We start from the raw sequence: 24,613 nt of genomic DNA on the forward strand, positions 1-24,613 counted from the left end.
CATCCCCAGTGATGCTCAGGGATCACGCCTGGTTATGTACTCAGGAATTACTCTTGAAGGTTCACAGGGGACCAAATGGGAAGCCTGGGATCAAATCCGGGTCAGCCACATGCAAGCCGAGATTCCTACCTACTGGGCAGTACCAGAGGGCTCCAGGAGACTGCCAGGTACTTGTGATGCCCTGCGCACCTGCCTTGACACCAGACTGTTTTTAATTTTTATTTTTTAAATTTATTTTAAATTTATTTTTATTAGTGAGACATCATGAGGTACAGTTGTAGACTTACAAATTTTCGTGCTTGGGTTTCAGTTATACAGTGATCAAATACCCATCCCTCCACCAGTGCCCATTTCCCACCACCACGGATCCCAGTATCCCTCCCACCCCCCATCCCCCCATCCCACCCTGCCACTGTGGCAGGGCATTCCCTTTTGTTCTCTCTCTCCTTTTGGGTTCTGTGGTTTGCAAAAGAGGCATTGAGTGGCAATCATGTTCAGTCTATTGTCTACTTTCAACATGCATCTCCCATCCTGGGAGAATCCTCCCAACACCCTTTATTTGGTGCTCCCTTCTCTATCTGAGCTCTCTTTTCCCCTAGCATGTGTGACTGGCCTCCAAGCCATGGAGTAAAATTTCTGGTACTAATCTCGGCCATTCTTGGGTGTTAGTCTCCTATTTTGTTACTTTATGTTCCCCAGATGAATGCAATCTTTCTATGTCTATCCCTTTCTTTCTGACTCATTTCGCTTAACATGATACTTTCCATGTAGTACCACTTGTAAATTTTATGTGCTGGCACGGATGTGGCGAGAAAGGGACCTTCCTCCACTGTTGGTAGGAATGCCGACTGGTTCAGCCCTTTTGGAAAACAGTATGGACTATTCTCAAAAAATTAGAAATTGAGCTCCCATTTGACCCAGCAATACCACTCCTGGGAATATATCCCAGAGAGGCAAAAAAGTATAGTCGAAGTAACATCTGCACTTGTTTGTTCATTGCAGCACTCTTTGCAATAGCCAGAATCTGAAAAAAACCTGAGTGCCCAAGAACAGATGACTGGTTAAAGAAACTTTGGGTACATTTACACAATGGAGTATTATGTAGCTGTTAGAAAAGACACCAGACTTTTTCTGTGCCAGCTAACACCAAAATACCAAACCACAAAAGCAGCCACATGACAAACTGTACTCCAGCCACTCCACACTCTCAAAGTCCTGATAGAAATCTTCAGACTTTAGTAGCATTAAAAAAATCATCATTAAAACATGGGGCTTAAGCATAATTGTCATGACAGCAAAGGTCCTAGGAGCTCCCAAATAAGAGTTCACTCACAACAGCAGTCCAAGATACCATCTGCTCATAAACACCATAGACCTCATCTAACCTTTACCAATGGTGAATGTAAAATCCAAGACAATGGGAAAACAAAAGAACATAGAGACGCCAATGGAAGACAACAAAAAGTCAGTGGGATCCCCAGTGACAACAGACCTCTGTAATCTGCTGGAAGAAGACCTTTGGATAACAATGATATCAATGCTCAGATATCTGAGAATGACATTTGAGCAAAGAGTCAATAAACATGAAAAGAGTCTGATGGAAACAAATTGAAAAAAAATCATCCAAACAGAAGCAACAAAAATAAGGAATGCAGTAGCAAGCCTTAGAAGCAATATGGATGAAGGTAAAAATCGATACACTTGAAGATAGAGCAAACAAATCCAGCAAAAAGAGGAAATAGAAAAGAGAAGAAGTGAAGAGTGAAAAATGTAAAGGAAATTACTGACAATGTCCAGAGGAGCAACTTCAGAATTATAAGAATTCCTGAAGGAGAACAAAGTGGGAGAAGAGAAGAAAAACTAGTTGGAGAAAAGAAAAATGGGTAGAGTTTCTCCAAGCTGAAGACATCGAACACTGACCAATGATCAGAATAAACCCACACAAATCAACACCAGGACATTTATAATCAAAATGTCAAGAACCAAAGACAGAGATAGACTCCTTATATTGCAAGACAGAAGCAGAACTTCACAACCAAGAAACAAACCATTAGGTTCACAGTGGACTTCAAACCATTGTGAAGTTTCCAAGTGTTTACCAAGGAGTATATATTACTTTTTTAATAAAATGGGGGAAACTCACAGTATTTATTTAAAAATCAGACAGCAAGAGAAAAAAAACAGATTCACAGTCCAAGAATCAACCTCTTTAGTTTGAGGGACCTGGAGAACATTCAGGTGATACTATCCAAAAGGCACAATTCTGAAGCCTGGAATAGAGGTGTATACATAATAATAAGCTGTATACACAGTTTCCCTTTTAGCAACATCGTTAGATATAAAATTACTGTGACTCTTCCATGAATTTGATGGTAATAAAGCTAATAAAAATTTCTTACTATCCTGACATCAAGACGACATGTTTTTTTCTCTTCTGCCACCATCTCAACTTGACTGAATAAATTGTGACTTGAAAGTCTATAACTTTTAGTAGGTGTCTTTTATTTCAGATTAACCTATTTTAACCTATTTTCTATGCCTTTGTGATAGCACTTGAAATCCCATTAGAAACATGGTGGTTCCTGGGTTGTAGAGAGATAGCAGAGGGTTAAGGTGCTCACCTTGCATGTGGAACTTGATTTAAACCTGAGCAGCACATAGTCCTCTGGTCACAAGGTGCCAGTCCCCAGATCTCCTGGGTATTTCTTGTGAGAGGCTTCCCCTCAAATACTGAAACAAAACGCAATGGCTTCCCCCTATCTACTAAATGAGAGTCAATGTTCTTAAGCAGATACTCACCACTTTCTCTTTGACCCTTTACTATTGTTTTTTTTAAATTTTTAATTTTTTAAAAATTTTTATTAATGAGACATCATGAGGTACAGTTGTAGACTTACAAACTTTTGTGCTTGGGTTTCAGTTATACAATGATCGAGTACCCATCCCTCCACCAGTGCCCATTTCCCACCACCACGGATCCCAGTATCCCTCCCACCTCCCCATCCCCCCCATCCCACCCTGTCTCTGTGGCAGGGCATTCCCTTTTGTTCTCTCAAAAACTATATTGAAAAACACTGTGATTTACAAAGTTTTTCATAACACAGTTATTTCAAATATGTGATATTCCAATCCCAATCCCACCACCTGTGTGACCTTCCCCCACCAATGACCCAGTTTCCCATCTGCCCCCTTAGAAGACACAAAATAATTTATATTTCTTGATAACACAACATACATCTCACGATGGTGTTACTAAAGTCATTGAGGATTTGTGAGCTGTTAGATGCTAGTTGAACTTTTCATGTTATATATATTTTTATTGAGTTTACTGAGCTTCTATATAATTTTCCCATCTAATTTGATATACCCCTACTGAGCTGTCAGTACTGTGAAATTTGGAGATGTCACATGAGCCACATAAGCCACAGGGTTACTTTTGAAATTATGTCATGGGGCTACCTTTGGCATTAGAGGACGTTAAGAAGTATTTTTAGAAAATATCACTGTCACTTCGAGCAAAATCTGAGTCCTGTTTTTAAGTGTGGAAGAGAAATACATTTGGATAAGTACCTAGTGTTGCCTTCTACAAACACAATAGATTCTTACCTGGTGAAGCCTAAAGGTCTTTACAACATTTTGGCAACATTCATCTTCCTCCCAAGTAATAGCTGTGGACAATTTTAATGTCAAATTTAGAGGTGAGAATGCATGTGAACAGAAGTTTAGAACACAAATATAAATGATTCAGAAAGGGACAGGGTTAAAACCAAAAAAGTTAACTCTAGTGAACTGAGTATAGGCCTTAAAGAGTAGGAAAAGATATTTGGTTGCCATTAAAAAAGGCAAAGGGGCTGGAGTGATAGCACAACAGGTAGGACGTTTGCCTAGTGTGCGGCCAACCCGAGTTCATTTTCCAGCATCCCATATGGCCCCCTGAGCACCGCCAGGAATAATTCCTGAGCACATGAACTAGGAGTAATCCCTGTGCATCGCCAGGTGTGACCCATCAAGAGAAAAAAAAAAGACAAACCCACCTCATTTTTTTTAACAGAAGAGTTAAATATTTTTACAACAAGAAAATATATATCTGTTATCATACTGAATTCTTAATCTCTTTCCAAGTTGAGTCAATATTGTTATCAAAACTTTGCTACTTACCACCCACCTCCAGAGAAATATGCCAGAGAGTATGAATAGACCACTGGAGCATGATTCACCATTAATCAACAATATTATTCTTTTCAGAGATTTACAGAAGACAAAGGAATACTTATTGCTTAACCAGAAATATGTGTAGGTATGGATGTCTTTAGTTTTCTGAGATGATTCTGCTACTAGTGTCGTTCTTAAAAGCCATGTGAGTATGTTTTAAGTTTTTAAATAATCAACTAATTCCATTCAGATGTATTATAAATGTCTTAGGAAACATTTCCTTCTTGCCACTCATGCTGAGAGAATATAATTATGCATTTTTTATTATTATTATTATTTTTTATTAGTGAAACACCATGAGGTACAGTTATAGACTTACAAATTTTTGTGCTTGGGTTTCAGTTATACAATGATCGAGGACCCATCCCTCCACCAGTGCCCATCCTCCACCGCCACAGGTCCCAGCATCCCTCCCACCCCCTCATCCCCCCATCTCACCCTGGCTCTGTATTTTTGTTGTTCTTGTTGTTGTTAGAACTATGAGTCCTGGAAGTGGTAAGAAACAAATTTGTTTCAGATGACATAATAAGACTTTACTCAACTTTTCTGAAATATTTATAGGACATGCTTAACACTACTGGGTGAAACACTTAACACTCACTGGGTATCTTTAACTAATCAAGTTATAGGTACCCAGTGAGGTAAGCAGCAATGAGTTGGGAGGTGAAATCAGAAGGAGGGAATGAGGGGAACAAGTTTTAAGGTTCTTGGGGGAGGGAGATGGGTACACTGGGTGCGGTGCTGGAATTATATGAATGAGAAGTCATTACTAATAGTACTGGAAACGAAACTTAAATCTAAATTAAATATAAAATAAATTTTTGAAATAATTTTTAAAATATTTTTTTTCTATTTTTTGTCTTTTTTTGCTATACATCGTCACAATAAAAATTTAGTGTGTGCTCGCTTCGGCAGCACATATACTAAAATTGGAACGATACAGAGAAGATTAGCATGGCCCCTGCGCAAGGATGACACGCAAATTCGTGAAGCGTTCCATATTTTTATGGTTATTTGATCATGGTATGACCGAGATCCAAGCACAAAAATTTGTAAATCTACAACTGTACCTCATGGTGTTTCACTAATAAAAAAAAAAAAATTTAGTGTGAAAACATTTTCTCTTCTGAGACTATTTATAGTACTATATTAGTTTTGAAAAATAAAACTCTTTTTAATTTACACAAGTCTTAGATTTGTCAATCAACTCTCTGTAGCACTGTAGCACTGTCCTCCCGTTGTTCATCGATTTTCTCGAGCCGGCACCAGTAACGTCTCCACTGTGAGACTTGTTGTTACTATTTTTTGTACATTGTATACCTCAGAGTCTCCTGCCCCCGCACCTGGCTGTCCTCACCGGGGCTCCCTGGAGGGGGGAGGGTTGAGTTTCCCTTCCCCACCCAAGCAGAGCCCCAGCAGCTGAGGACCTCCAGAGCCAGCCACGGCCGTGCTGGGACCACTCTCCACACGTCCGGAAGGGCCTCATGCATGAAAGAGCTGGCAGAGGAACCCAGGCATGCGGGTCCCGGGGCTGAGGTCTCCAAGCCTACTCAGATTGGGACTGGACCTTCTCCACCCAGACCCCTCCATTTTCCAGTAGGTAGGCGTCACACCCACCAGCTGCCGCCAGAGCCAGGTTGGTCCCATCAACAGCCAAAGATGCAGAGACTATAAAACCCAGCTCCCAAAAGTGCACGGCTGCATTTGCAGCCGCACAACATCTTATTATCTTATTTTTCCTTTGGAGAACCTGGCAGGCTACCAAAAGTATCCTGCCCGCACAGCAGAGTCTGGCAAACTTCCTGTGTTGTACTCAATATGCCAAATACCAGTAACAGTGATGGGTCTCATCCTCCTAATCCTGAAAGAGCATTGAAATGGCTCTTTTAAAATCTCAGGGCTGGGAAGAAGGAGACGTTACTGGTGCCTGCTTGAGGAAATCGACGAACCACAGGAAGGCAAATGTTCTACCCACTATGCTATCGTTCCAGCCCCAATCAAGTCTCAAATTATTTATTTATTAATTTCTCAAATGTATTTGTCTATGTGGGTGTTATATCAGGTTTTTGATAAGCTTATCAAATTGGTAGCAGCAACTTTATATCCCCATAATTTGAACAAAGACTAAACTGAATTTTAAATTTTGAACTGTGTACATAAAATTGTAAGTGCTTCAGTGGAAATGTAATCTAATTAAGAAGACTTACCTTTGTGAGAACAAAACAACTTTGATAATAGCTACTTATATTTAAAAATAGGCATAAAGGAAGACTTTGTAAGATACCAGTAAATAAAAATGGAATTTTCCCTAATAAAAGTAAAAGTTCACTGTATCACTGTCACTGTCATTCCATTGTTCATCGATTTCCTTGAGCAGCACCAATAACGTCTTTATTCGTCTTAGCTCTGAGATTTTAGCAAGTGCCTCATTGGAAACTCTTTCAGGATCAGGGAAATGAGACCCATCATTGTTACTGGGTGTTGGCACACCAAATACACCCTACCCGCTGTGCTATCGCTCCAGACTCTACAAAATATAAGTAAGTTAAAACTAGGGTTTCTAACATTAGAACTCACTGAAAAATCTCTCATGGCACAGAAAACTGGTTTACAGAGTCCTGTTTCTGATCTTCATATTTGTCTCTCATTAATATCTATCACTAATTAATGTAGCTGCCACCAGAAATCTAACCTTGGACATAAGTTACTCTTACTTTATAACTCTAGATAGATAGACTTATAAGTAAGAGCAACTTATGTCCAAGGTTAGATTTCTGGTGGCAGCTACATTAATTAGTGATAGATATTAATAGATATTAATATTAATAGATATTAACCTATGATCCCTCTTTCAATACCAAGAAACTGAGGCAGGACTGAGCAACCAAAAACAAAAACCAAACTTGTTAAAGAAAGGATACCTAAATTTAAAAAATTAAGTGATTTGACTCAAAACATAGCCTTACATCTAGATTTGTAGGCACATTCCAATTCAGTGGAAGTGTAATTAGCTAAACTAAAACCAACTGCCCTATCAAGTAAGTTGAAATATCTGAAGAGTTTGGCACAGTCGATTAAATATTTCTTGCTTTCTTAAGGCTCTTTCCACTTTGTACCTTGGCCATCTTGCACAAATCTTTGAAGGTCAGTAAAGAAGTATTTGAAAACCTGCTTTCTGTGTTCAGGAGACCAAGAGATATTTATGAGTCATGGAGCAGTTGTGATGGAAAATACCAGAAAAGAGTCATGGCCCCTAAGGTTGTCCTTTATTCTGGAGGCCAATAGAGACCCTAGTTGGAGATGGCACCAAAGGCATCCTACACAGTACTTTTACTACACATTCTCAGCACCTTAAAACCTAGCAGGTAGTCATAGTCAAATCTATAGTCTTGACTGAATAACTTCTAAAATCCTTCAGTCTTTCCTCTAGTAGAAGTTCTACAATTAACTTATTTAGTTTCACAAGGTAAAGTTGTTTGGATAACTATTTGTATTTTGTCAGTTTGTACTGATGTTTCTGTTATAATTATTTTACTTCTTAATTTTTTGGGGGGAGTGTGTTAAGGGTCACCGCTGGTGGTGTTCAGGGTTTATTCCTTGCTCTGTGCTCAGGGATCACTCCTAGTAGGGGCACAGGGGACCATAACTGAACTCAGACGCACCGTGTGCGAGGCATATACCCTACCTGCTGTACTATTGCTCTGGCTCTAAATAGTTTTTAAATGATTTTTTTCTTTCAGAGGGCCCGAAGAAACCTAAAAGCAAATGATATAAAATTTCTTCATACTTCTTACTGTTTTAGAAGCAGATAAAATCACTTTTCTGCCTCAATTATGGATGGAAGAATAGGATAGGACTGGAAACATTTACAAGTCTTCTTATTTATGAATCTGCTTCTCTAGGCCTAGAGAAAGATACCTGTCTTAACAGGACTAGTGACCAATTTTCTGAAGACTAGAAGAAATAAAGACTGCACCCCTCCCAGTGGCACGTAATTTTTCCTCTTTTTGAAGTCTGAGAGGTTGATGAAACAAAGTCTCCAATTAGGTAAAATAAGTCCTTAAAATTTACTATATGAGTCACATGGAGATTAAAGTTGACAAATCTACTATTCTCTTAATTCCACAAAAACCTTAAAAGACAAAAGATATAAAAATATAAGACATAAAATTTTATTATTGTAAATCTGAAATTAGGGCTGAATTAATAAAAAACAGTTTACATAAATATAAGTAATTATATTGAAAAACTATTAGCATTCCAATGACTGTAAGAAGCAGTTAACTATATAGTTAAAAAAAAAGAAGTAATATCTTATCAATATCTTGTCCAGTATAGAAAAAATTCTGATTCTAGTGACTGATCCAGACTAAGAAAGTATTTTAAACAGTGAAAGAATATTACACCAACCCACATTCAGTAGACACGGATTTCCTTGTTTCAATACCCAATGTCCATAGCAACTTGATGGACAGTAATAATTAAACACTATTGAAATTCTACCCTTTATTAGATATTGACTCTTGATTTTTGGAAGCCTCACAGCCACTGGGAGAGACAGGTAAATAAAAGAATATATTAAAGAAGGTTGGGGCTTTGATGATGTAAACACAGAGGCATAGAAGAGGCATCACAGATCAGCTTGGGGAATTAGTGAAGGCCCATGGTGGTAACAGGCTCCAACTCTAGAGTCAGACTGCCTGGGTTTGATTCCACACTCCTTCATTTAATTGTGGTATAACCTTTTGGAAATTGATTCGTCTTTTTAAATGTCAGTGTCTTAATCTGTAAAATAAGGAAAATAGAGGCACCTTTCCTAAACAGATTTAAATGAGATTATGTATAGAGCCAGATTCTGCTGTGTGGGCAGGTTACATTCAGTAGCCTGCCAGTTTGTCAAAGTGGGAATGAAATGTTATAATAAGGTTCCGGGATCTGGTTTTTATAGTCTCTGAGTCTTGGCCGCTGATGGGATTACACGGCGCCAGGGGGCCAGTTGGTGGGTGTGACCCCCGCCTACTGGAATTTGGAGGATCTGGGTGGAGGATGCTCAGCCCCAATCTGAGTAGGCCTGGAGATCTCGGCCCCGGAACCCGCGTGGCTTTGTCCCTCTGCCAGTACCTTCATGTGTGCGGAGAGTGGTCTCAGCATGGTGGTGGCTGGTCCTGGAGGTCTTCGGCTGCCGGAGCCCTGGTCGGGGCGGGGAGAAAAGCTCAACCCGCTCCCTCCAAGGGGCCCTGGCGAGGAATAGCCAGGCGCGGAGGCAGAAGACTGCACTGTTCTCCCTCCGGGATCTGGTTTTTATAGTCTCTATAACCAGATCCTGGAACCTTATTATAACATCTCATTCCCACTTTGACAAACTGGCAGGCTACCGAATGTAGCCTGCCCACATGGCAGAGTCTGGCAAACTCCCTGTGTCGTACCCAATATGCCAAATACCAGTAACAATGATGGGTCTCATTCTCCTAAAGAGCCTTGAATATAATCTCAGGGCTAGGATGAAGGAGACGTTACTGGGGCCTGCTCGAGGCAATCGACGAATAACAGGATGATCTGTGATCTGTGATCTGTGATGTATAGAGCATTTGGTAGGTTGCTTGGAGATTTGTAGATGCTCCGTTTATGCTGACTGCTATTATTTACAAGAGAGAAGATGCCTAACGTAGTTTAGGATGAGTGGGAGTTAGAAACTTGGAAGTGAAAGAGAACATTTCAGAGAGAGGCAACGACATGAGGTAGGCACAGAAACAAGAAACGGCATAATATCTCTTGTAATGGCAAGTGTATTGTACCAATTAGAATATGATTTACTTTCATTAAACCCATCATTCCCTATGCTTGAATTTTAATACCACAAACAAGCTTACTATAAACCTCTGCATTCAGGAATCCTTCAGATTGATATTTCTCTCAGCACTCATTCCTTGCTTCTCTTGGTTCTTTTATTCAACTTTGATCCCTACCTTGAATTTTGTTCTTCAACTAACTTTCAGATTTGAATTGTTTACTGTAGACCCGATCATGCATGTCACCGGGTACAATTCCTGGTGTTGACTTCTGGAACTCTAATTATAGTCATGCCATCTCTGGCTATCCTCCTAGATTCTCCCTAGCCTGCCCTGTGAGTGATCCTTGCATCACCAGACAGGAGGAAGATGTCCAGACAGTTTTCTAGAGAGACAGAGAAGCACCAGATTATACAAAACGTTATGTGGTCAGTCTAGGTATTTGAATATCTTCCTAAAAGTAAAGTGAGGATTTTACTTTTACCATGATTGAAGAGGTTTTAGCTGTTTTTAGATCGAGGATAGGAATAAAACCATTAGAAGAAATGTTTAGATAACCTTCTGAAACTGTCAGTGGGAAGAGGGGAGAACAATAACTATGGATGAGAGCTTGATTTAGTGACCGACTATCAGGGAGTTTGTAGTCCAGGTTATTATAAGATTTTCAGCTCAGATAGTTAGAAAGTGGTGAATGCCATTCATTGTGAAAAAGAAAACAACGTAGGAAAATAAAATTTTGTGTAAAATGTCAAATTTTGGATATTTTCAATTGGTAGGTAGTATAGTAGACATGGGCTGGAGCGATAGCACAGCAGTAGGGCGTTTGCCTTGCACTCAGCCAACATGACCGACCCGAGTTCGATTCCTCTGCCCCTCTCGGAGAGCCCGGCAAGCTACCAAGAGTATCTCGCCCGCACGGCAAAGCCTGGCAAGCTCCCCGTGACGTATTCGATATGCCAGACACAGTAACAACAAAAGTCTCCATGGAGCTGTTACTGGGCCCTCTCGAGCAAATCGATGAACAGCGGGAGGACAGTGACAGTGACAGTAGTAGACATGCCCATCAGGATAAATGACTGATGGGCCATTTCATGAATTTCAGATTTCAGAATGAATACAAGGAATATAATATACCGAATAAAAATATAGCTTTTATTTCAGGCTCTGTTATAGTAAATGAGTAATTTTTCTGTCTAAAAATTCATTGTCTCTGGGTTGGAGTGATAACACAGCGAGTAGAGCATTTGCCTTGCACGCGGCCAACCCAGGTTCGATCCCCAGCATCTTATATGGTCCCTAGGCACTGCCAGGAGTGATTCCTGAGTGCAGAGCCAGGAGTAACCCCTGTGAATTGCTGGGTGTGACCCAAAAAGCAATAAAAATAAATAAAATAAAAATTTATTGTCACATGAGTTTAGATATTTGATTCACTCCTAGATATCACTGTATCAATTGACTGAACCATTCCAAAAAGTACACCAAACATACACTTAATCTTCTGCTATTGTTAGTAGGCACATTTTATAAAGAATTTTAAAGTCTGAAGTCATGATTAATTTCCAATGATTTATTCATTTATTGGGGGGGGTTGGGATGAGATATTTTTCCCTATCAAAGAGCTAGAGCATATACCTGTCATATACCAGACCTTAAATTCAATCCCTGGCAGAATCAGGATGTAGTTCTAATGACCCCTAGAAGAACTGGACCCAACTAATGCCATATTACCATTGCAAGGCACAATCAGTCAATCATTATGCCCATACAACTGGCCGAATTTCACAAGGAGTGGGCCCTGAGTCACATAAATACTGCCTTCCCCCAAAAGGTGTTTGCATTTAACCAATGTATGCAATGTTAATGAATGTTAATTCTTGCCTGGGTGTGTATCCTGACTTTATGACCTTGTAAAAATTAACTATTATATTTGGGTCTCATTTTCCCAGTATGCAAAAATGAGGATTAAAATAATACCCATGTTCTTAAGATTATTGTGAAAATTGAGTGAATTCACAGATCAGAGATGGATAGAGAGAACCCCCTCAAGATAATTTAGCATAATATCATTATAAAACATTTTATTTTTTACAAAATTTCAATGAAGGTAAAATTATATGTTTCATGTAAGCATAGTCATAAAATGTTAAAACTTTATATGCTGTATTGTTTTTTAAATATATTTCTAGTAATGTGATATGTATATGTATATCTTATATTAATTACAGTATACATTTTGTAAGATATAAACATAAGGAAAACACAGCCAAAGTGTGGTTAAAGTGAACATATGTTAATAATATCTAAACAATACTTTGGATTCATATCACTAAGAGACTAAATTACACTGTAAGTCTAATTTTTTCTAAATATTTGAAATACTTCAAAAATATTTTTAAATACACCTCTGAATTCTTGAGATTCTTTTTTTTTTATTAGTGAAACACCATGAGGTACAGTTGTAGATTTCCAAATTTTTGTGCTTGGGTTTCATTTATACACTGATCAAATACCCATCCCTCCATCAGTGCCCATTTTCCGCCACCATGGATAATATCCCTCCCCCCCCCGTCCCCCCCCATCCCACCCTGCCACTGTGGCAGGGCATTCCCCCTTGTTCTCTCTCTCCTTTTGGGTGTCGTGGTCAGCAAAAGAGGCATTGAGTGGCAAACATGTTCAGTCCATAGTCTACTTTCAGCATGCATCTCCCATCCTGGGAGGATCCTCCAAACACCCTTTATTTGGTGTTCCCTTCTCTATTTGAGCTGCGCTTTCCTCTAGAATGCCCGACTGGCCACTAAGCTATGGAGTAATCCTCCTGGTGCTGATCTCAGCTATTCTTGGGTATTAATCTCATATTTTGTTACTTTATGTGCCCCAGAGGAATGCAATCTTTCTATGTCTATCCCTCTCTTTCTGACTCATTTCGCTTAGCATGATACTTTCCATGTTGTACCACTTGTATGTAAATTTCATGACTTCATCTTTTCTAACAGCTACATAGTACTCCATTGTGTAGATGTACCAAAGTTTCTTTAACCAGTCATCTGTTCTTGGGCATTCAGGTTTCTTCCAGTTTCTGGCTATTGTAAAGAGTGCTGCAATGAACAAACAAGTGCAGATGTCACTTCGACTATACATTTTTGCCTCTCTGGGATATATTCCCAGGAGTGGTATTGCTGGGTCAAATGGGAGCTCAGTTTCTAATTTTTTGAGAATCGTCCATACTGTTTTCCAGAAGGGCTGAACCAGTCAACATTCCCACCAACAGTGAAGGAGTGTCCCTTTCTCGCCACATCCACGCCAGCATTGGTTGCTTTTGTTCTTTTGAATGTGGGCCAGTCTCTGAGGTGTGAGATGGTATCTCATTGTGGTTTTGATCTGCATCTCCCTGATGATTAATGATGTAGAGCATTTTCTCATGTGCTTTTTTGCCATTCAGATTTCTTCTTTGAGAAAGTTTCTGTTCATTTCATTGCCCCCTTTTTGGATGGGGTTGGATGTTTTCTTCTTGTGGAGTTTAACCAGTATTTTGTATATCCTGGATATCAACCCCTTGTCAGATGTGTATTCGGTGAATATCCTTTCCCATTCTGTAGACTGTCTTTGTATTTTGGTCACTGTTTCTTTGGAGGTGCAGAAGCTTCTTAGTTTAAGATAGTCCCATTTATCTATCTCTGCTTTCACTTGCTCAGACAGTGGCGTGGCATCTTTGAAGATACCATTAGCTTCAATGTCATGGAGGGTTTTTGCCAACTTTGTCTTCAATGTACCTTATGGTTTCTGGTCTGATGTTGAGGTCCTTAATCCATTTTGATCTTACTTTTGTACATGGTGTTAGGCAGAGTTCTGAGCCCATTTTTTTGCATGTAGCCGTCCAGTGATGCCAGCACAATTTGTTAAAGAGGTTTTCCTTACTCCACTTCACATTACTTGCACCTTTATCAAAGATTAGATGATCATATGATTGAGGGGAGATGTCAGTGTATTCAACCCTGTTCCATTGGTCTGCAGTTCTGCCTTTGTTCCAGTACCATGCTGTTTTAATTATTACTGCTTTGTAGTACAGTTTGAAGTTAGGGAGGTTGATTCCTCCCATTTTCTTTTTCCCAAGAATTGCTTTAGCTATTCGTGGGGGCTTATTGTTCCATATAAATTTCAGGAGTGTTTGCTCCATTTCTTTGAAGAATGTCGTGGGTATCCTTATAGGGATTGCATTGAATTTATACAATGCTTTTGGTAGTATTGCCATTTTGACAATGTTAAGTCTCCCGACCCATGAGCAGGGGATATCTTTCCATTTCCTCATGTCCTCTTTTATTTCCTGAAGTAGCATTTTGTAGTTTTCTTTGTACAGGTCCTTTACTTCCTAAGTTAAGCTGATTCCTAAGTACTTGATTTTAGAAACAAATTTTTACCAACCAAAAACTCTTTGCCATAGCAAGACACAATTATATTAGTTCAACAAAAGCCTATTTATATGGTGAAATATTTCATTGATGAATAGTTGTTTCATTAATTTTTTTACATAATTTTTATAGAAAGCTCAATTCTACTCCTAGAATTTCCGTCAAGATTTTACCATATTCACTTTTACTGTTGAAATATAGAATGAAGAATTTTAAACATTTCTGAAGTCTTAAAACTTTAAAGGCTAACCTATATAAAAATATGTTCACATCTATATGAAAGTTCAGATACTATTACATTAACTCAGGTTACTTCACTAATAACCATGTAATACACTTAGAATGATAAACTCACTGCGAAACTGCAATACTGTTCATGTCCCTTCAAGTGGACCATTTTTTAGCGGAAAAAATGCTAATTCTTTGATAGATCAAACAGTGTAACTCTGACAAACCAATTTTCTCAAAATAATACTATAAAAACTATTCTAAAAAACACTATAAAAACCCTAAATAAATTGAGTAAGCTCTTATGATACCGCACGGCAGAGCCTGGCAAGCTCCCTGTGACGTATTCTATATGCCAAACACAGTAACAACAAAGTCTCCAATGGAGACGTTACTGGGCCCGCTCGAGCAAATCGATGATCAACGGGAGGGCCTTTACTTTTACCTTATGATACTACTTATGATAAAAGTTATGATTAGAGTTTTCCACTTTAGCATTGTAGCACTGTCCTCCCATTGTTCATCGATTTGCTTGAGCGGGCCCAGTAACGTCTCCATTGTGAGACTTGTTGTTACTGTGTTTGGCATATGGAATACGCCATGGGGAGCTTGCTAGGCTCCTGTGCGGGCGAGATACTTATTGTAGCTTGCCGGGCTCTCCAAAAGGAGTGGAGAAATCAATCTTGGGTTGGCCTGGTGTGCAAGGCAAACGCCCTACCTGCTGTTATATCACTCCAGTGGGCAATATTTTTCCCAAAAAGTGAGTTTTCCACAGTAGGCAATATTTCCCCTGTGGTGTGCTGGAATGATACAGAGGGTGAGTGGTAGAAGCCACAAGGTGTGATTGGAGGGCACTCATTGAAGAAACACAAGGAAGCGGTGGAAGTATGAAGAAGAAAATTTTGAAAAAAATCATTTGCAGGTTTCATCTTCTGTGTAACATGAAGTTAAAGTCATAAGATAAATAAAAATTATCTTATTTTCTCAATCAACACACAAAATGTAAGCTATAGCCAATCAGTAGTTGATCCCACATAGCCAACAGTATGGAAAGGTGAGTGTGTTAACCATTGTTGGGAAGTCCGGCATGTATCAGCAGTAGTATGTGTTGTGTGTAATTAGTTGTTTACAACATATTTTAAGTAGTTGATACGTATAGACTCTAATTTAGATTGCTTTTGAATTGTATGAAAATTATTTAATCTCAGTGTAAATGTAATCAGTAGTACGTATGGGTCCACCTTCCACAGTCACTACCATGTTGACTCACCCACTGGCCTTGCTCTTCAGATTCATGAGGCTACATCTTTGAGGAGATGCAAAGGCAAGCAGGTAAAATTCACAGACACGCAGTCTCCCAACTGAAAACTCTGGGGCGCCCTTAGCAGCGGGGTGAACCAAGTCCCCACCCTGCAGAAGCCCTAGCAAGCTACACCCATACCCTTCTGCTGCTTCCACACCAATGGTCCATTCACTAAGAATCTCTGTAGTCTTGTCCAAGTTCTACAGATCCTGAAGTTTCTGGACCTCGTGACACCTCCAAATTCCACCAAGCAAAAACGTTAACACAGAAGTCTCAATTAGCAACAAATAGCTTCTAAATCCTCAGACAAAGACAGCAACGCTGTGGTGAGGTACAACAATTTTCATGTGTATGTGTGTGTGTGTGTGTGTGTGTGTATCACAATCACGATCACGATCATCCTGTTGTTCGTCAATTGCCTCGAGCAGGCCCCAGTAATGTCTCCTTCATCCTAGCCCTGAGATTATATTCAAGGCTCTTTAGGAGAATGAGACCCATCATTGTTACTGGTGTTTGGCATATTGGGTATGCCTCGGGGAGTTTGCCAGACTCTGCCATGTGGACAGGCTACATTCGGTAACCTGCCAGGTTGTCCAAAGTAAGAATAAGATGTCGTGCGGCTGCAAATGCGGCCACGCGCTTCTGGCAAGGACAGCCAGGTGCGGGAGCAGGAGACTCTGTGCTGTTCTCTTCCAGGAGCTGGGTTTTATAGTCTCTGGGTCTTGGTCGTTGATGGGATTACATGGCGCTGGGGGGCACTTGGTGGGTGTGATCCCTGCCTACTGGAATTTGGAGGATCTGAATGGAGGATGCTCAGCCCCGATCCAAGCAGGCTTGGAGATCTCAGCCCCGGGACCCGCATGCCTTTGTTCCTCTGCCGGTACCTTCATGTGAGTGGAGAGTGGTCTCAGGATCGTGGTGGCTGGTTCTGGAGGTCTTCGGCTGCCGGAGCTCCCTTTTGGAACCCAATATATATATATAAATATATATATATATATTATATAACAAGTATCTTTAATAAGTCCATTAGCCAGTTGGTTGTAACAAGTAATATAAACCAAATTACTGTGTACCTGCTCAGGGGTAGGCTTGGGAGGTGGTTGGGAAATGGATACAAAAGTGAAGGGAGTTACAGATTTTTACCTATGATAATGGCTTAATTCCTTGCTGAGCAGCAAAAGAATTTCTTAATTCACATACAAACTAGAGGAAGGTAAAGATTTATGTAAAAACTGGATACTGATTTGGAAATTGAAATCAGACATTATATGAAATATAAATAACCCAGTCTACTAAAAAAGAAAAAAAAGTGAAGGGAAGGTCCCCCAGGTGGTGCAATTAGTGTCAGAACACCAAAAGCTCATAACAACTATATTATGAACAACTTTATAAACCGTGGTATTTAAATAAAATATTAAAAAATTAACTCATATAAGATACATTTTATCTTTGTACATTACAAATCATCACTGTCACTGTCACTGTCCTCCAGTTTTCATCAATTTGCTCGAGTGGGCCCAGTAACGTCTCCATTGTGACACTTGTTACTGTGTTTGGCATAAGGTATACATCACAGGTAGCTTGCCAGGCTTTGCTGTGCGGGCGAGATACTCTCGGTAGCTTGCCGGGCTTTCCGAGAGGGGTGGAGGAATCGGGTCAGCCATGGTGGCCACATGCCAGGCAAATGCCCTACCTGCTGTGCTATCGCTCCAGACCATTACAAATCACAAAACAAATTATACTGTTGAAGTTTCAATAAAATAGCTACTTATACATGAGTATTTAAAAACATTTTAAATGTATCTATCATATGCTCCTGTGTCTCTTCTAGTGATTACTACTAATAAAATTGTATCAGGACTCTATGTGTACAGTCAAAATACATACCATATTTTTAATTTCAATAGTAATTAAAATAAGAATATAAAACCAGACAACTTTTTGGAAATAGAAAGAAAATTAATAGTTATCAGGGATTGAGGGGTATGAAAAGTCTTTGCTAAAGGGCACAGTTTTCTTTTTTGGGTGATAAAAAATGTTTTAGAATTTGATAACGGTTGCACAAATTTGTGTATATAGCTATAAACTGAAAGGGTGGAATGCATAGTATGAAATTTTATTTCGATTTAAAAATTATTTCATGAGAAGGGGTATAGTATACAGCTTAGGGCACTAGTCTCACAAGCAGTCAAACCCAATATGATTCCAGACACACACGGTTCCTGATAATTAATGGATGTAGCTTTTGAATTTTCTGAGCACCACCGTGGTGGCTTGGGGAATCCCCAGCAACACTTGTATAAGTAGCACTGTATCCTTGGGATATTGCATTAAACTAGTGGCTCAGTTGATCAAAAATTGATTGGAGTGGGTTCTGGGTCTTCTGAGCTAGGAAGACAGCCAAAACTTATACTTTGAAAAAAAAAGGAATCAAGAAAAATAAAATTGTGTGGAAATTCATATAGAAATAAAATTTATATAAAAATTCAAAGAACCTATATTATGTCCAAAACAACATATTTGAAAAAGAATAGGAAAAAAAGAGTTAATCCTACATGATTTCAATATGTATAGTATTATAAATTACAGTAATTAAGAAAATGTGTTATTCAGGTAACACATTATCACAAAGACGACAATGGAATGGCACTGTCCTGTCCTCCCATTGTTCATCAATTTGCTCGAGCGGGCACCAGTAACGTCTCATAACAAACTGTGAGACTTGTTGTTACTGTTTTTGGCATATTGGATACGTCATGGGTAGCTTGCCAGGCTTTACCGTGCGGGCGAGATACTCTTGGTAGTTTGCTGGGCTCTATGAGAGGGGTGGAGGAATCGAACCCAGTTCAGCCGTGTGCAAGGCAAATGCCCTACCCACTGTGCTATAGCTCCAGCCCCAAAGGAATAGAATAGAGATAAATGCAACAATGGAATAGAGAGGTATAAACTAAACCCGCATACATATGGAAAACTGACTTTTAACAGGTTGAAAGGTAACACAATGGAAAGGAACAGCAGTATTTAAAAAGTGCTGAAACAATCAGATATCTGTATGGAAATCTGTCAAACTGTACCATTATGTCCCATCAGATACAAAAGCTAATTCAAACTGTTACCAAGTCCAAAAGTTTTGTGTGATAATAATCTATTTTTCTTAGAAAAAGAGGTAGAAGGCCAAGGTCTTTCCAAAGGACTGGGGTGCATGCATGGCTTGCATGAGAACCTGAGTTTAATCCCTGGTACCACATGGTACTTTGTACGCTTCTGGGTGTAGTCTTGATAGCCCTCAAATACTGCTAAGATCTACGTGACTCATTACCATTGGGTCCAAACCGCACCACATAACTGGGGCTGAACATTCACTGAACTCTTTGGCCCTATGTAGAGCTAGAAAGCCCTCCACCGTGGGTTTCTAGAACTAATTGGGAGGCATCCCCCTAAAAATAAAATAAAATGATCTTAGAGGGAAAGATATATATATATATATATATAATATATATATATATATGAAACGGGGGCTGGAGCGATAGCACAGCGGTAGGGTGTTTGCCTTGCACACAGCCAACACGGCCAACCCAAGTTCGATTCTTTTGTCCCTCTTGGAGAGCCCGACAAGTTACCAAGAGTATCTTGCCCGCACGGCAAAGCCTGGCAAGCTCCCCGTGACGTATTCGATATGCCAAACACAGTAACAAGTGTCACAATGGAGACGTTACTGGGCCCACTCGAGCAAATGGATGAACAACGAGAGGACCGTGACGGTGATCTATAACAGGCCGGAGCAATAACACAGCGGGTAGGTTGTTTGCCTTGCACGTGGCTGACCCAGGTTCGATTCCTCCATCCCTCTCGGAGAGCCTGGTAAGCTACTGAGAGTATTCTGCCCTCATGGCAGAGCCTGGCAAGCTCCCTGTGGCATATTCAATATGCTAAAAAACAGTAACAACAAGTCTCACAATAAAGATGTTTCTGGTGCCTGCTCAAGCAAATCGATGAACAACGGGAGGACAGTGCTACAGTCCTATATATATATAAAAGACCACACACACACACACATATATATATATAATATATATATATATGGGGCACACACCATGATATACAATGTTGACATTGAAATTGTCAAAATTGAAGTATTTTGTTATTCAAAAGAAACTTTTTAGGAATTGATAAAGTGATCACTATATCACTGCCATCCTGTTGATTGTCAAATTACTCAAGCGGGTGCCAGTAACGTCTCTATTCCTCCCAGCCCTGAGATTTTAGCAACCTCTTCTTCCTCGTTTTTCCCCAACGATTGAGGGCTCTTTCAGGGTTGGGGAATGAGACCTGCTGTCTTTACTGTATTTGGCATATCAAATATTCCACGGGGAGCTTGCCAGGCTCTGCCTGTGCGGGTGGGATACTCTCGGTAGCTTGCCGGGTTCTCTGAGAGGCATATATTTATATATTTTTTCTCTATGATTTGTTGCCTACGGTCTGAACCCCATTAGATATGGTGTAGTAATTGTGGAAAATGGGTAGGAAGTGTTTTATAATGCCCGGAAAGCATCCTGAAGCGTGACGGTGATTGGGTAGTGCAGGTTGGCTGACGAGGCTGGGTCTCTTAGGGGTTGGGAGGGCTCTCACCCACCCCACAGCCTGGCGTGGAGTCCAGTGGCATGGTTCTGGGAGCCTCATTTTATACTCCCATCTGGACTATAAAACCCAGCTCAGGCGTGGCTGAGATTAATACCAGGAATTTTGCTCCATGACTTGGAGGCCAGCCACACGTGCTAGGGGAAAAGTAAGCTCAGAGAGAGAAGAGAGCACCAAATAAAGGGTGTTGTGAGGATCCTCCCAGGGTGGGAGAAGCATGCTGAGAGTAGACTATAGACCAAACATGATTGCCACTCAGTGCCTCTCTTGAAAAACACAGGACCCAAAAGAAGAGAGAGAGAGAACAAGGGGGAATGCCCTGTCACAAAGGCAGGGTGGGATGGGGAGATGGGGGGTGGGAGGGATGCTGGGACCCGTGGTGGTGGAGGATGGGCGCTGGTGGAGGGATGGGTACTTGATCATTGTATAACTGAAACCCAAGCACAAAAAATTGTAAGTCCATAACTGTACCGCATGGTGTTTCACTAATTAAAAAACAAAACAAAACAAAACAAAAACAGCTCCTGGAAGACATCTTATTATCTCATTCTTACTTTGGACAACCTGGCAGGCTACCGAATGTTACCTGCCCACATGGTAGAGTCTGGCAAACTCTCTGTGGCGTACCCAATATGCCAAATACCAGTAACAATGATGGGTCTCATTCTCCTAACCCTGAAAGAGCCTTGAATGTGACACTTTTTAAAAATCTCAGGGCTAGGGCGAAGGAGACATTACTGGGGCCTGCTGGAGGCAATCGACGAACAACAGGATGATCCTGATCGTTATCATCTGGGAGGAGCATCCGTGACTTCTGGAGGGTCACAGATCAGATCACAGATCATCCTGTTATTCGTCGATTGCCTCGAGCAGGCCCCAGTAACGTCTCCTTCATCCTGGCCCTGAGATTATATTCAAGGCTCTTTAGGAGAATGAGACCCATCATTGTTACTGGTATTTGGCATATTGGGTACGCCATGGGGAGTTTGCTAGACTCTGCCGTGTGGGCAGGCTACACTTGGTAGCCTGCCAGTTTGTCAAAGTAGGAATGAGATGTCATTGTGGCCGCCTGGTTCCGGGATCTGGTTTTTATAGTCTCTGAGTCTTGGCCGCTGATGGGATTACGCGGCGCCAGGGGGCCAGTTGGTGGGTGTGACCCCCGCCTACTGGAATTTGGAGGATCTGAGTGGAAGATGCTCGACTCCAATCCGAGTAGGCTTGGAGATCTCGGCCCCGGAACCCACGTGGCTTTGTCCCTCTGGAGGGTGGCCGATGAGATTATCTGGTGCCGGCAGGGTGTGGCTTATGGGTATGATCCCCGAGTCAGCGGGTGCTTCAGCTGACTGCGAGGAGAAGGCCGCTGCCACCGGGCCTGTGCTGCTGCTGTGATCCTTGTGGTCCTTGTCAATGCCGCCAGTGCCACCGCCACCACGGCCCAGTACAAGGGGGCAGCAAGCCAGTCGGGCCGCGCCATGCACCTCACGAAGAAAAGGGAGAAGCAGTGTGAGCAGATGAAGCAGAGGAGAATATCATGAAGGCCAATATGGACAAGAAGTTCTCGGTGCACTCTGGTGCTGTGGAGGACGAGCTCGAGTCCAGCACTGTGGGCCTCGTCACCCTCAGTGACATGAAGGCCAAGCAGGGAAGTGTTGGTAAAGGAGTGGGAGAATCAGCTGGCCAAGAAGGGGCAGTCAAAGGAGCTGCAGCTGAAACTGTAAAAGCTTGGAGAGGAGCGTAAGGAGGCGGCCAAAAGGAAGATCTCCAGCCTCTCCTTCACCCTGAGGATTATGAGGCAGCTGGGGAGGAGGATGAGGATGCGGTGGCTCTGTACGATGAGAAACTAGAAAGAGAGGTGCCTACCAAGAAAAGGAAGCTGGGGAAGAACCCAGATGTGGATACAAGCTTCTTGCCTGGTGGGGACCTTGAGGAGAGGGAGAACCGGATCTGGGAAGAGCTGCGGCAGGAGTGGGAGGTCAAGCAGGAGAAGATCAAGAGCGAGGAGATTGAAATCACCGTCAGTTACTGGGACAGGTCCGGCCACCTGGGCATGGTTAAGATGAAGAAGGGGAACCCAAGGGGGGACACGATGCAGCAGTTCCTGCAGAAAGCTCTGGAAGTCCTGCGCTAGGACTTCAGTGAGCTCAGGTCTGCATGGGTGGAGCAGCTCATGTACGTCAAGGAAGATCTCCTCACCCCTCACCAACTCAGCTTCTATGACTTCACTGTCACCAAGGCATGAGGGAAGAGCGGGTCACTCTTTAATCTTGACATTCAAGAGGATGATGGGTTGCTCTGCGACGTCTCCGTGGAGAAGGATGAGTCACACGCAGGAAAGGTGGTGCTGAGGAGCTGGTAAGAGAAGAACAAGCACATCTTCCTCGCCAGCTGCTGGGAGCCCTACGACCCTGAGAAGAAGTGGGACAAGTACACAATCCAGTGAGCAGGGGTGTCATGAGGGGCCGCCACTGATTCCAGGACGCCGGGAGCCTGGGTGCCCTCGTGATGTGCTCTTCAAATAAAGTGATACATGGTAGAATCACCTGAAAAATAAAGTACTTGTTGCTAAATTATGTCAAGAACTCTTAAAATCTATAGGAAAAAACGACTCTGAAAGGAGACAAAATATAAAGAAATACTTTACAAAAGAATATACACGAATGGAAAATATGCACATGAAAAGCCATTGCTCATCGCTGGAGAAATACAGATAAAGATAAAATGTGCAATTGCTCAGTGAGATTTAGAATAGCTAGAATTAAAAAAGGTATTTTAATTGTTGCCTACAGGGTTGACGGAATATGGAAAAACTAGAACTCGCATATATTTATGGCAGTAATAATGATAAATGATAAATAAAGGCACTTAGGAAAGCATCCTCGTGTTTTCTTACAGAGTTAACTATACACAGCCAATGACAAAGAAATTTACTCCTAGGAATCAACCAAAGTGAAATTAAAATATTTATCGACAATAGGCATACACGACTTCCAGCAGTATTATTTAAAATGACAAAAATTTAAGCAAATTTTGGTACATGAGTAATTAAACAATATTCAGCAATAAAGATGAATCATTTGTATGCACAATAGAAAGAAATATCAAAGACATCCTGCAATGTATGTTTTCATTTACATGTTAATCTAAAATATGAGATACTACATTGACTGTAGATTTGTTTTTTTCTGGGGTTTTGGGTAGGAGAAAGTGAGGTAAGAGGTAATGAACTCTGAAGATCCACAAGGGAATTTTTGTGGGTGATAAAACACTCAATAATGATTGTGGCTACACTGACCACATACATTACTAAACAACTACAGACATTGCTAGAACTTTTCTAATTGTGCCCCTAATATGGATTAATTCTCCTCTGTGGGAATTGTATTTCAGAGAAGTTGCTTTTGGAAAGGAGTGTGCACCGATTTCTACCCCAAGATGGCATAATAGTGATTATAAATGTGCTTTTCAAATGTCTGTGTTAGCTGGAAAAATTGGTTAGATGAACTAGAAATGAAAAACCACAGTAGGTTAAAGGATAGATTCATTTCAAACTCCCATCCTAATAAAGCTGTTCTTGAGGATCAGTGCTATTTATAACCTGAAAGCAAATTGGAAGCGACATCACAGGTCCTTTCCTTCTGTGTTCTGCCTTTGGAACTTCTTACCGCAAGTGGATAAATAGATCCCTTATTTATTACCTCATTTCTTCACAGAATTATAGTGTTAATATCTTCTGAGTAGATCCAATGACCTCTGAAACCTTTTAAGTGGCCAGATGGTAAGGGAATAGAACAATCTCCAATGGTCCAGTTTTTTCCTCTTGCCAAACACAAAAAAGAAGAAAAATCAAGATGCCCTTAAAATCCTTTTTTCTCCAGTTTCTCTGAGAGGCATTAACAAAGCCCATAACACTCTTAGAGCTCTCCTGCTGCTAACGGGAGTGCAACAGAGACTGTCGCCAGAAGGATTGACTCCTGGCTGGGAGCTGAGTCTTTCTCGAGAGAAATCAGACAATTAAGCGCAGAAGTTGCCCCTGGATT

The 24,613-nt window shown here is 40.9% G+C and overlaps 1 non-coding gene and 1 pseudogene across 1 annotated transcript; both read left to right on the forward strand.

Annotated features, from left to right (window-relative positions):
* The first annotated feature begins 1,675 nt into the window (after window positions 1-1,675).
* Window positions 1,676-23,016, forward strand: LOC130016240 (protein FAM50A-like; annotated as a pseudogene).
* On the forward strand, window positions 5,112-5,218 carry LOC130016264 (U6 spliceosomal RNA). Its single transcript, XR_008791218.1, has one exon. It is a non-coding gene; the product is annotated as a U6 spliceosomal RNA (small nuclear RNA).
* Window positions 23,017-24,613: the final 1,597 nt, after the last annotated feature.

Source organism: Sorex fumeus, unplaced genomic scaffold (genome assembly GCF_029834395.1).
Source record: "Sorex fumeus unplaced genomic scaffold, SorFum_2.1 ptg000149l, whole genome shotgun sequence".
Lineage (NCBI taxonomy): Eukaryota > Metazoa > Chordata > Mammalia > Eulipotyphla > Soricidae > Sorex > Sorex fumeus.